The 9,587-nt window shown below is 44.5% G+C and overlaps 1 pseudogene; it reads left to right on the top strand.

The window, feature by feature from the left end:
* Positions 1 to 9,123: 9,123 nt before the first annotated feature.
* On the top strand, positions 9,124 to 9,305 carry LOC124557441 (annotated as a pseudogene).
* Positions 9,306 to 9,587: the final 282 nt, after the last annotated feature.

The following is a 9,587-nucleotide window of genomic DNA, read 5'->3' as shown; positions in this document are numbered from 1 at the left end:
GACAAGATCTGGCCAGACAATCTTGTGTACAAAATGCTGACACAGACGACCATCACCAACATCTATGTAAATATCTTGGATAACTTCATCCACAACAGGACTTTCTTGGTTACTCAGCAAGGTCGATGCTCCAGTTTACGTCACATGTCGGTGGGTACCCCTCAGGGCTCTGTGTTGACTCCCACACTTTATAACACTTATGTTAATGATATGCCAGTCCTCCCACAATGCAACCTGGCGCAATATGACGATGATACAGCGCTCTACACCACCGGCCGCAACACAGACCAGCTCTTTGCTTGCTTCCAGAGGCAGGTGGACGCGACAGTGACCTGTAGTCGTTCCTACAAGATTACCCTCAATGCTGCAAAAACTACGGTAGTCTACTTTACTAAACGGCGGCCCGTCCTCCACCACAACATCACTATTGCAGGCGTCTAGGTCCCATGGTCCCCTGATACCAAATACCTAGGTGTCGAGATGGGTAAAAAACTGCTCTTCCATCGCCATGCAGAATATGTAACCCAAAAATGATTGAAGCTGATAAAAGCGTTGTACCCAGTGTTCAACAGCAGGTAACTGAACCTCGAAACCAAGCTCCAGTTGTACTGGATGGTAGTCCACCCTTCCCTAACATATGGCTCCACTGCGTGGGCTACAGTTAGTGCCTCCCAGATGCAGACCATCCAGTGCCAGCAGAATAAGGTGCTTCGGTGGAGTCTGCATGCCCCTCCCCTCATGAGGGTAGTACCTTCCACGAGGAAACGGACATGGCCATTCTCAAGACGTCCGTGCAAGAGAAGGCAAGGCGCCTCTATGCCAAAGTGGAAGCCCTACGCGACACGGTCGCTGGCTTACAAAACATCGGCACTACACCTTCCCGGCACTGGCACCGACAAATTGTTCCTCTCACCATCCTTGAGGACTCCGATTCCGACCACAGCTAACAATACCCTTGTTATGGCCACTCATGCAGCGCTAATATTGCCTTGACCACTCGATGGGTGTGGACCATCGTAATCCACCAATGCTGATACCTATTGTCGTTAGTGTCGGAAGTTCCATGCGGCTTTTCGCGGATGATGCTGTAGTATACAGAGAAGTTGCAGAATTAGAAAATTGCAGCGAAATGCAGGAAGATCTGCGGCGGATAGGCACTTGGTGCAGGGAGTGGCAACTGACCCTGAACATAGACAAATGTAATGTATTGCGAATATATAGAAGAAGGGTCCTTTATTGTATGATTATATGATAGCGGAACAAACACTGGTAGCAGTTAGTTCTGTAAAATATCTGAGAGTATGCGTACGGAACGATTTGAAGTGGAATGATCATATAAAATTAATTGTTGGTAAGGCGGGAGGCAGGTTGAGATTCATTGAGAGAGTCCTAAGAAAAGGTAGTCCATGAACAAAGGAGGTGGCTTACAAAACACTCGTTCGGCCTATACTTGAGTATTGCTCATCAGTGTGGGATCCGTACCAGGTCGGGTTGACAGAGGAGATAGAGAAGATCCAAAGAAGAGCGGCGCGTTTCGTCACAGGGTTATTTGGTAAGCGTGATAGCGTTACGGAGATGTTTAGCAAACTCAAGTGGCAGACTCTTCAAGAGAGGCGCTCTGCATCGCGGTGTAGCTTGCTGTCCAGGTTTCGAGAGGGCGCGTTTCTGGATGAAGTATCCTATATATTGCTTCCCCCTACTTATACCTCCCGAGGAAATCACGAATGTAAAATTAGAGAGATTCGAGCGGACTCGGAGGCTTTCCGGCAGTCGTTCTTCCCGCGAACCATACGCGAGTGGAACAGGAAAGGGAGGTAATGACAGTGGCACGTAAAGTACCCTCCGCCACACACCGCTGGGTGACTTGCGGAGTATAAACGTAGATGTAGATGTAGATGTAGTGGTTTTGTGACCTATTGCCTGCACCGTCAGAGGGTGGTATGGGACATCGCTGCCGAATGGAACAGTTTTCACATCCATCAAGATAGTAAGACCGTGAGCCACCGGTGAAGCTGTATTTCAACCTCCAACAAAAATAAGTGTCTATGACAGTTGCACACCAGAGCAACTTCATAGCTAGCTGAAAACCATTAACTGTTCTTCAGTATAAAGTTCTCCCCACCGAGTGCAGCAGCAGCAGCAGTAGTAGTAGTAGTGGAAGTAGTAGCAGTAGCAACAGCTGCTGTTGCTGCTCATCGATAGTTACACTGTGGCTGCCTCGCCACGGTTCCTGAGTACGGAGCTGTCATCGCCGAGCGCACCAGACTCGGCTGACTAACGTTCGCCAGCATAAGCAGTCGAAGAAGTACATCGTCTATCGAGTCCAATATTCTGGCCCTCACAGAGTACCTTCTCTGCACCATATCGCGAGGTGTCACCACTGACTTCATCTTCAAGCTGCCAACCTCTTGGGACATGAAGTACAACCAGCCCAAGAACATTCCACTATACGGTAATGAATACTATGCTAACACCAAGCCACACACCCAATAAGGATAGAAGTTGAGGCAAAGAATTAAAATTTGTGCCAAGTCTACTGTTTACTAGGTGGATGTACTATCCACTACAACAGCCTGGCGTTCTGGCTAACACAGCTGCATGAACTACCCTTGTTTAATGCCCTGCCTAACACAAACTTCAATACACACCTCAGTCCATCTTGATTTTCCCCATCTTAAATCGTCAGTATTGGAGTGGCTCACCAATATCGGAATAGCAGCCCATTGCACACAAAGCTGGGGTGCTATTCCAATATCGGATAGCCTCGGCAATACTGGCGATTTAAGATGGGGAAAATCAAGATGGATTGAGGTGTGAATTGAAGTTTGTGTTAGGGAGGGCTTTAGAATAGGGTAGTCCACGCACGTGTGTTAGCAAGAATGTCAGAGTGGTTTAGTGGATGGCTCATCTGCCTAGAAAGCAGGAGACTTGGGATCAAGCCCTGGCCTGGGCACAAATTTTAATGCATTACATCAGTTTCTATACCTGAATGAGATTTTCACTCTGCAGCGGAGTGTGCGCTGATATGAAACTTCCTGGCAGATTAAAACTGTGTGCCCGACCGAGACTCGAACTGGGGACCTTTGCCTTTCGCGGGCAAGTGCTCTACCATCTGAGCTACCGAAGCACGACTCACGCCCGGTCCTCACAGCTTTACTTCTGCCAGTATCTCGTCTCCTACCTTCCAAACTTTACAGAAGTTTCTATACCTATCCAAGAAGTATTTTTGTTATTCGTATTGAATCTAGAAGTAGTAGAGCAAACTGTATTCTACGTCACTTTTCATAACAAATTGATATCAAATTAATTATGCAAATTAATTAATTGATCGTTTAATTATCCCAATCCCTTATGCCATCATGGGTTTTCCTAAGCCGGCAGGTGGCTCATTTCCCCACCACCCCACTCGACCCCATTCCACCTCACCCCACTCCTCCCTTCTTCCCCTTCCCCTCCCCACCCGACGAAATGGTGGAAATTGAAATTTTGGCGGGAAATTCAAATTTATTCGTGGGATTATCAAATTTTGTGTGTTCACCTTGAGATTCAGGGACCAACTAAGATATTTCGCAACACTATTACCAGAGAACGCCATTAAACCTCCCCAATAACCTATCCACCATTAACCCTCTTTCCCTATCCTCCTCCTCTTGTGAGTGAGCTTCAGTCTGTGCCCGGTAGGATGGACATAAGTCTTTATTTTGTACACAGTGCAGAACATTGTTTATTTAAAGCATTTGAGTTGGGCAGGGGTAGCTGCCATTGATCGAGCACTAGACAGTAGCTCCATCCAGTTTCGTCAATACCTGCTGGATGTGGAGTGGATATTTTCGCTGTTAGTCTAGCACAGGGCTTCCCAACGTGTGGTCCGCGGACCCCTTAGGGGTCCGCTGGCTCTTTCTAGTGGTCCGCGGCCACCTTTCACCAAATCGTGTAAAATAATGAGTAAAATTATTGAATAAAAATGTGAAAATCAAATTCATTACTATTTTTTGTGTGTGAAAAACGTGTACTTTTACTTTAGGTCGTATTCCCAAGCAGCCTATGCGGTTCGTAAGTGAGAACGCATACACAGTTCAGTGCCGGAGAATGTGGCTTCTCTGATCGACTGTTTCGCGACAATACGGGGGTCGTTGTGCGCCGGCTCACGGCGCTAGATACGCTGAAACCATTTACGCATGCGCGGCGCGAGCTTTGTCGACCAATCACACCGCTCGCTGGCACGTATGCGGCCCCAGGCATCATTAAATGTTAAATTTGCTTTGTCAGTGCACTACCTATTTCATAAGTTGATTTTTGACCAGTTTATTACTTCTAACATGGATCGGTGGCTGAAGTCAGGATCATTGAAGAAGGGTGCAGTTTCTCTAATGCCTTCACAACAAGGGGAGTTTCCAGTTGAAATGAATGAGATGGGAGGACGACCGAAGGAAGAACAATCACAAGATGCTCCACAGCCGGATATATTATGTGAAAACGCTGCAAGTACTCCATTGGTTTCAATATCCTGTGGAAGTGGAATAACCAAGAAGCGTAAGTAAAACGAAAGCTGTTCAGAAATGGGCTTTATGGAGACAAAGGAGGGTAAAGCTCAGTGTGTAATTTGTGCACGAGTCCTTCCGAACAGTTCAATGGTTACAGTTAAATTGCACCGTCATTTTGAAGGTACTCACCCGGATTTCCAGGCTAAAGACATCGATTTTTTTCAAAAGGAAGAGTGCTAAACTAGCTGCTTATCAGCATTGTATGCAAACTCATGCAAAAACAATTAATGAAAATTCATTAAAAGCTTCTTTCTTGGTTAGTTATCGAGTCGCAGAAACAGGCAAAGCTCATACCATTACAGAAAATCTCATAAAGCCGTGTGTTAATGATATTGTTTCTTGCATGCTAGACGAAAAGGCACTAAAGCTTGTATCTTCGGTGCCATTATCAAACAATACTGTCAAGAGACGCATTGTTGACATGTCAAATGATGTGAAAGACACTCTTGTTTCTCGCATCCAACAATACATTTCCTCTGCAGATAGATGAATCCACTGATGTTGCACGATTACCGATTTTATTGGCATTTGCCCCTTATGGCTATTCTGGATGTTTTGAGGAGGACCTCTTATTGTGCATACCACTACCTGCCAACATAACAGGTGCTGAAATATTCCGTCTATTGGATGATTTTTTAAGGACTAACGAAGTTTCATGGTCTAATTGCATAGATGTGTGCACAGATGGTGCAAAAGCTATGACAGGTCCTACAGTCGGAGCAATAACGAAAATAAAAGAAAACACCAAGAATTGCAGCAGTAGTCATTGTGCTCTCCACAGATACACTTTAGCTACGAAACAAATACCTGTTTCGTTCGAGAAAGTTTTAGACGAATCAATTCAAATCATTAACTACATAAAATCAAGGCCGTTGAAGTCAAGACTTTTCACAATACTGTGTGAAGATATGGGAAGCCTTCATCATGCCCTGCTTCTCCACACAGAAGTGAGATGGCTCTCACGTGGGAATGCACTCTCTCGGTTGTACGAATTAAGATTGGAAGTCTTAGCTTTCCTTTTGGAGCATAACACCAAATTAGCAGACCTTATTAATGACGAAAATTGCAGTGTATACTTGCCTATTTGCCAGATATTTTCTCCAAAATGAACGAAATAAATGCCGCGTGGGATTAGCCGAGCGGTCTTAGGCACTGCAGTCATGGACTGTGCGGCTGGTCCCAGCAGACGTTCGAGTCCTCCCTCGGGCATGGGTGTGTGTGTTTGTCCTTAGGATAATTTAGGTTAAGTAGTGTGTAAGCTTAGGGACTGATGACCTTAGCAGTTAAGTCCCATAAGATTTCACACACATTTGAACTTTTTTTTTAACGAAATGAATATTTCACTCCAAGGGCAAAGTGAAACAAAGGTCACTGCCATCGACAAAGTTCGAGCATTCAAGAGGAAAATCAGTTTTTGGGCAGAGAGTGTCGAGGAGGGGGAGGTCGAGTGTTTTCCTCTTCTCAAGGAGGTTTTGAAAAACAAAACATTGGCGCTTGGGAAGAATTTGTTTCATCAAATCCTGGAACATCTCCGAAGCTTGATGTCATTGTTGGAACATAATTTCCCAACAGCTGCAGAAATACGAGTGGGTGGTCAATTAATTCACTGTATCCAAAAAGCCGAACATTCTATCAGCAAACGAATATGAGTTGTTGATAGAAATTGCCACAGACACTGCCATGAAATCAAGTTTTGACATTGACGGTTACTCACACTTTTGGATCCGTTAGGATAAGAAGAAATACTACCCCTTGTTGAAAAGGCAAAACGGGTACTTCTTCCGTTTGCCACAACATACATGTGTGAATCTGGATTCTCGATCTATGCTGCCCACAAAACTAAATACCGAAGCTGTCTAGATGCGGAACCAGACATCCGTCTCCAGTTCTCAAGAATTGAACCCAACTTTTCAAAATTGCGTCAGCAGAAGCACCCTCAACCATTACATTAGGATTCCATTATTAGTCTTACAGACTCATCTATAGTAAAGAAGAAAGCATTTTTCTTCGTAGATGCTCAGTGAACGCTCCTGAACTATAACTCTGCAGGAATTTTGTTTCTGTCTTCTATCATTTACAAAATAATTATTAATTGAATTCTGTTGGGACTGATATTTTTGTTACGAAAATTAAAATGATCTCTAAAGCTAATTTCTTTTCTTTATAATATATTCCGTCCTCTCAGTTAAAAGCATGGCCTGCCTCTACTTCAATTACAATTACTTGCTATTACTCTGACACTATATTGTGGCAACTGGCTGCGAGCGTAAACAAATGAGGACTTTTCACGTGCCACCTTGTAAAAGGTAAACCTCTTCTGCCAGAATTGTTTCCTTTGAGAAAAAAGTCTTACGCTCTGTGAAACACTTTGTATTTTTATATAGAAATAAGAGAGTCTGTTTGTTTGTTTTCCTAATTTGTTTACAGTCGAGGGTGACTGCCAAGATATAGTGTCCAAGTAGTAGTTGAAGTTGTCAGCTGTGGCTAAACTGTTGCCACGCTGCCTGCCAGTTGCCAGCTACCAACTGACAGTACACTGTTGCAACGCCGCCTGCTAGCTGCCGGTTATGGACTGACAGCTACCATTCAGTAGATACGCAAAGACGTAAAAATAACTAGACTTTCCGAGCTGTTTACATGGGCACGAAAATCGATTGTGGAACTCGAAAACGGCTTTATAAAAGCAGATTTCCAGAATCGATTTTGAAGTGTTTACCTGACCAACCAAAAGCGGAACTGAGACATCGGCTTACGCAATCCGGTTTTGGCAACGCATGTAAACTGGGTAAATGTATTCCCACACATTGCACAATAAATGTCACAATAGTCCCAGAATGAGATTTTCACTCTGCAGCGGAGTGTGCGCTCATATGAAACTTCCTGGCAGATTAAAACTGTGTGCCCGACCGAGACTCGAGTTCGGTCGGGCACACAGTTTTAATCTGCCAGGAAGTGTCACAATATCCTTTAAAGGCAATTCCTTGGCCTCTTTTCTTTCGTGATGTGTTTGAATCCTCAATCATGGGTCTGCCTCTTTTCTTCACAGCCGCGCAGAATGGCCGTGCAGTCTAAGGCGCCATGTAGTCGTGGACTATGCGACCGTTCCCGCCAGAGGTTCGAGTCCTCCCTCGGGCATGTGTGTGTGTGTGTGTGTGTGTGTGTGTGTGTGTGTGTTGTCCTTAACGAAAGTTAGACTTAGGTTAATAGTGTGTAAGACTAGGGACTGATGACCTCAGCAGTTAAGTCCCATAGGCTTTACATACATTTGAACATTTTTCTTTGGGTTTCACGAAAAACCACACACACACACACACGCGCGCGCGCGCGCGCGCGACTGTTACGAAATATGCATGGTCCTTACACAACAGTAGCCAAACAGTGGAAGTGAACAGACCACAAACGGCAGCTTGTCAACAGCGAACAGTTTGGACGTGACGTTGATTGCTCTTGGAGGAAGGCAGCTCCAGCATGTGAAATGTCAATTACTAAGTATTTTAATCAGGCTATAGTGTGTTGAAGAAAGGGAGTAAATCCGCTAGTAAGTGTCTGGATACAGTGGAAATTCAAACTGGATCGTTAATTTCAAGTTGTTTTCATTCATCTCTAAACCAAAGACTATTGATACTTTGGGGGGGAGGGGGGGGGGAGGTCATTGGGAACATGGCACTTGCATTAAGAAGCTTTCAGTTCCTATGGGTTTCGCTCTGAAATTTAAAGTTACTGTGGTCTTGACTGACTAGGGGTCCGCCATGGATTATCGACTGAAGAAGGGGTCCGCCAGCTGTAAAGGTTAGGAAGCCCTGGTCTAGCACTAGACAGTTGCTCCAACCAGTCGAGCCAATATCCCTCTATGGGAAGGATGGGTAATAATAATAGGACAGCAAGCTATCATTGAAGTACAGGTGAGTAGCTTTTTGCAGGTCTACAAGTGAATTGCTCCTGGGTGAAACATAAGGATGTGTTATAATATTAGAACAGTGACCCACTGTCTCAGTGTGCGTAACTCCCTGCCCCTATACACAGGACTCCTGTGGGAACATCATTTGGGAATGAAGCACACTTACACCTATTTACGAGTGACATGTCACATACTAACAGAACCATGAGAAATATATTGTACGATATTTTTTACAAATGTGGTGCTCATTGTCTTACCTGAACACAGTGTCTCAAGAGGGAAAAAAACTGACCAGTCACCTCCAGTCTAGTCCAGCACCATATACCGAGTGTATTGTATATTTAAAGAGCTGGCCAGCCGAGAAACCGCTGCTCGCAATGAGCATAAGCCTCAACTTCTGGTTGCCCGACCCCCTCGTGACCACTCCCATCTCTGACTGTCACAATGCTGCGTGACTGGGAGTAACTCCAGCCCTACTCTGACATAGACTCCTCAATTTACAAAATCCAAAATGGGAAAGTTGTTTTGTCAATACACCTCGAATTTCTCACGTGAAATCTAGATTCCTCCCTTTTGGGGGAGCTATTTTTGAAGACAGAAGACATGACCATACACGCGTTTTCACATCGCTGAAGTATCGCTACTTGTGAAAATCCTGTACAACACTATGGCTTAGGTTACATTTCCTCTAAGAATTCTGTCATCAGGTACAAAAATATCTTTTCTTATCAGCTTAAGAACTGCTACGTCCTGCATCACAGGACTAGAATATTAAATTCATATTTGGCACATGACGGAGTGCTAAGAACATGCTTTACCTCTGTCACACGATGCCTCCTCGCTTTCAAACTCTCGTAAAGTAAACAAATGTTTCATCACATAAATTCTCTCAAGGTAACAGCACAGAGAAGTTGCAAATATCAGGTTCATACTACGATCACTTTACAAATGCGGTAATATAGATGATTTTATTACGATAGTCACCTCTCCCTGTGTGGGTTAGAGATTGAAATTTCGTTAAAAGATCTCGTAGCAAAGACAAAACACCTGATTATCGCTCCAACTCTGGAATCATATTCGTGGTACTCTCGCGCTCGCTACCTCCCACCTAGCGACACCTCATTGATATCAAATTAATAGGCCAA

This window comes from Schistocerca americana, chromosome X, assembly GCF_021461395.2.
Source record: "Schistocerca americana isolate TAMUIC-IGC-003095 chromosome X, iqSchAmer2.1, whole genome shotgun sequence".
In the NCBI taxonomy this organism is placed as follows: domain Eukaryota; kingdom Metazoa; phylum Arthropoda; class Insecta; order Orthoptera; family Acrididae; genus Schistocerca; species Schistocerca americana.
The sequence above is the reverse complement of the archived record's forward strand: the minus strand, read 5'-3'. Positions and strand labels throughout refer to the sequence as shown.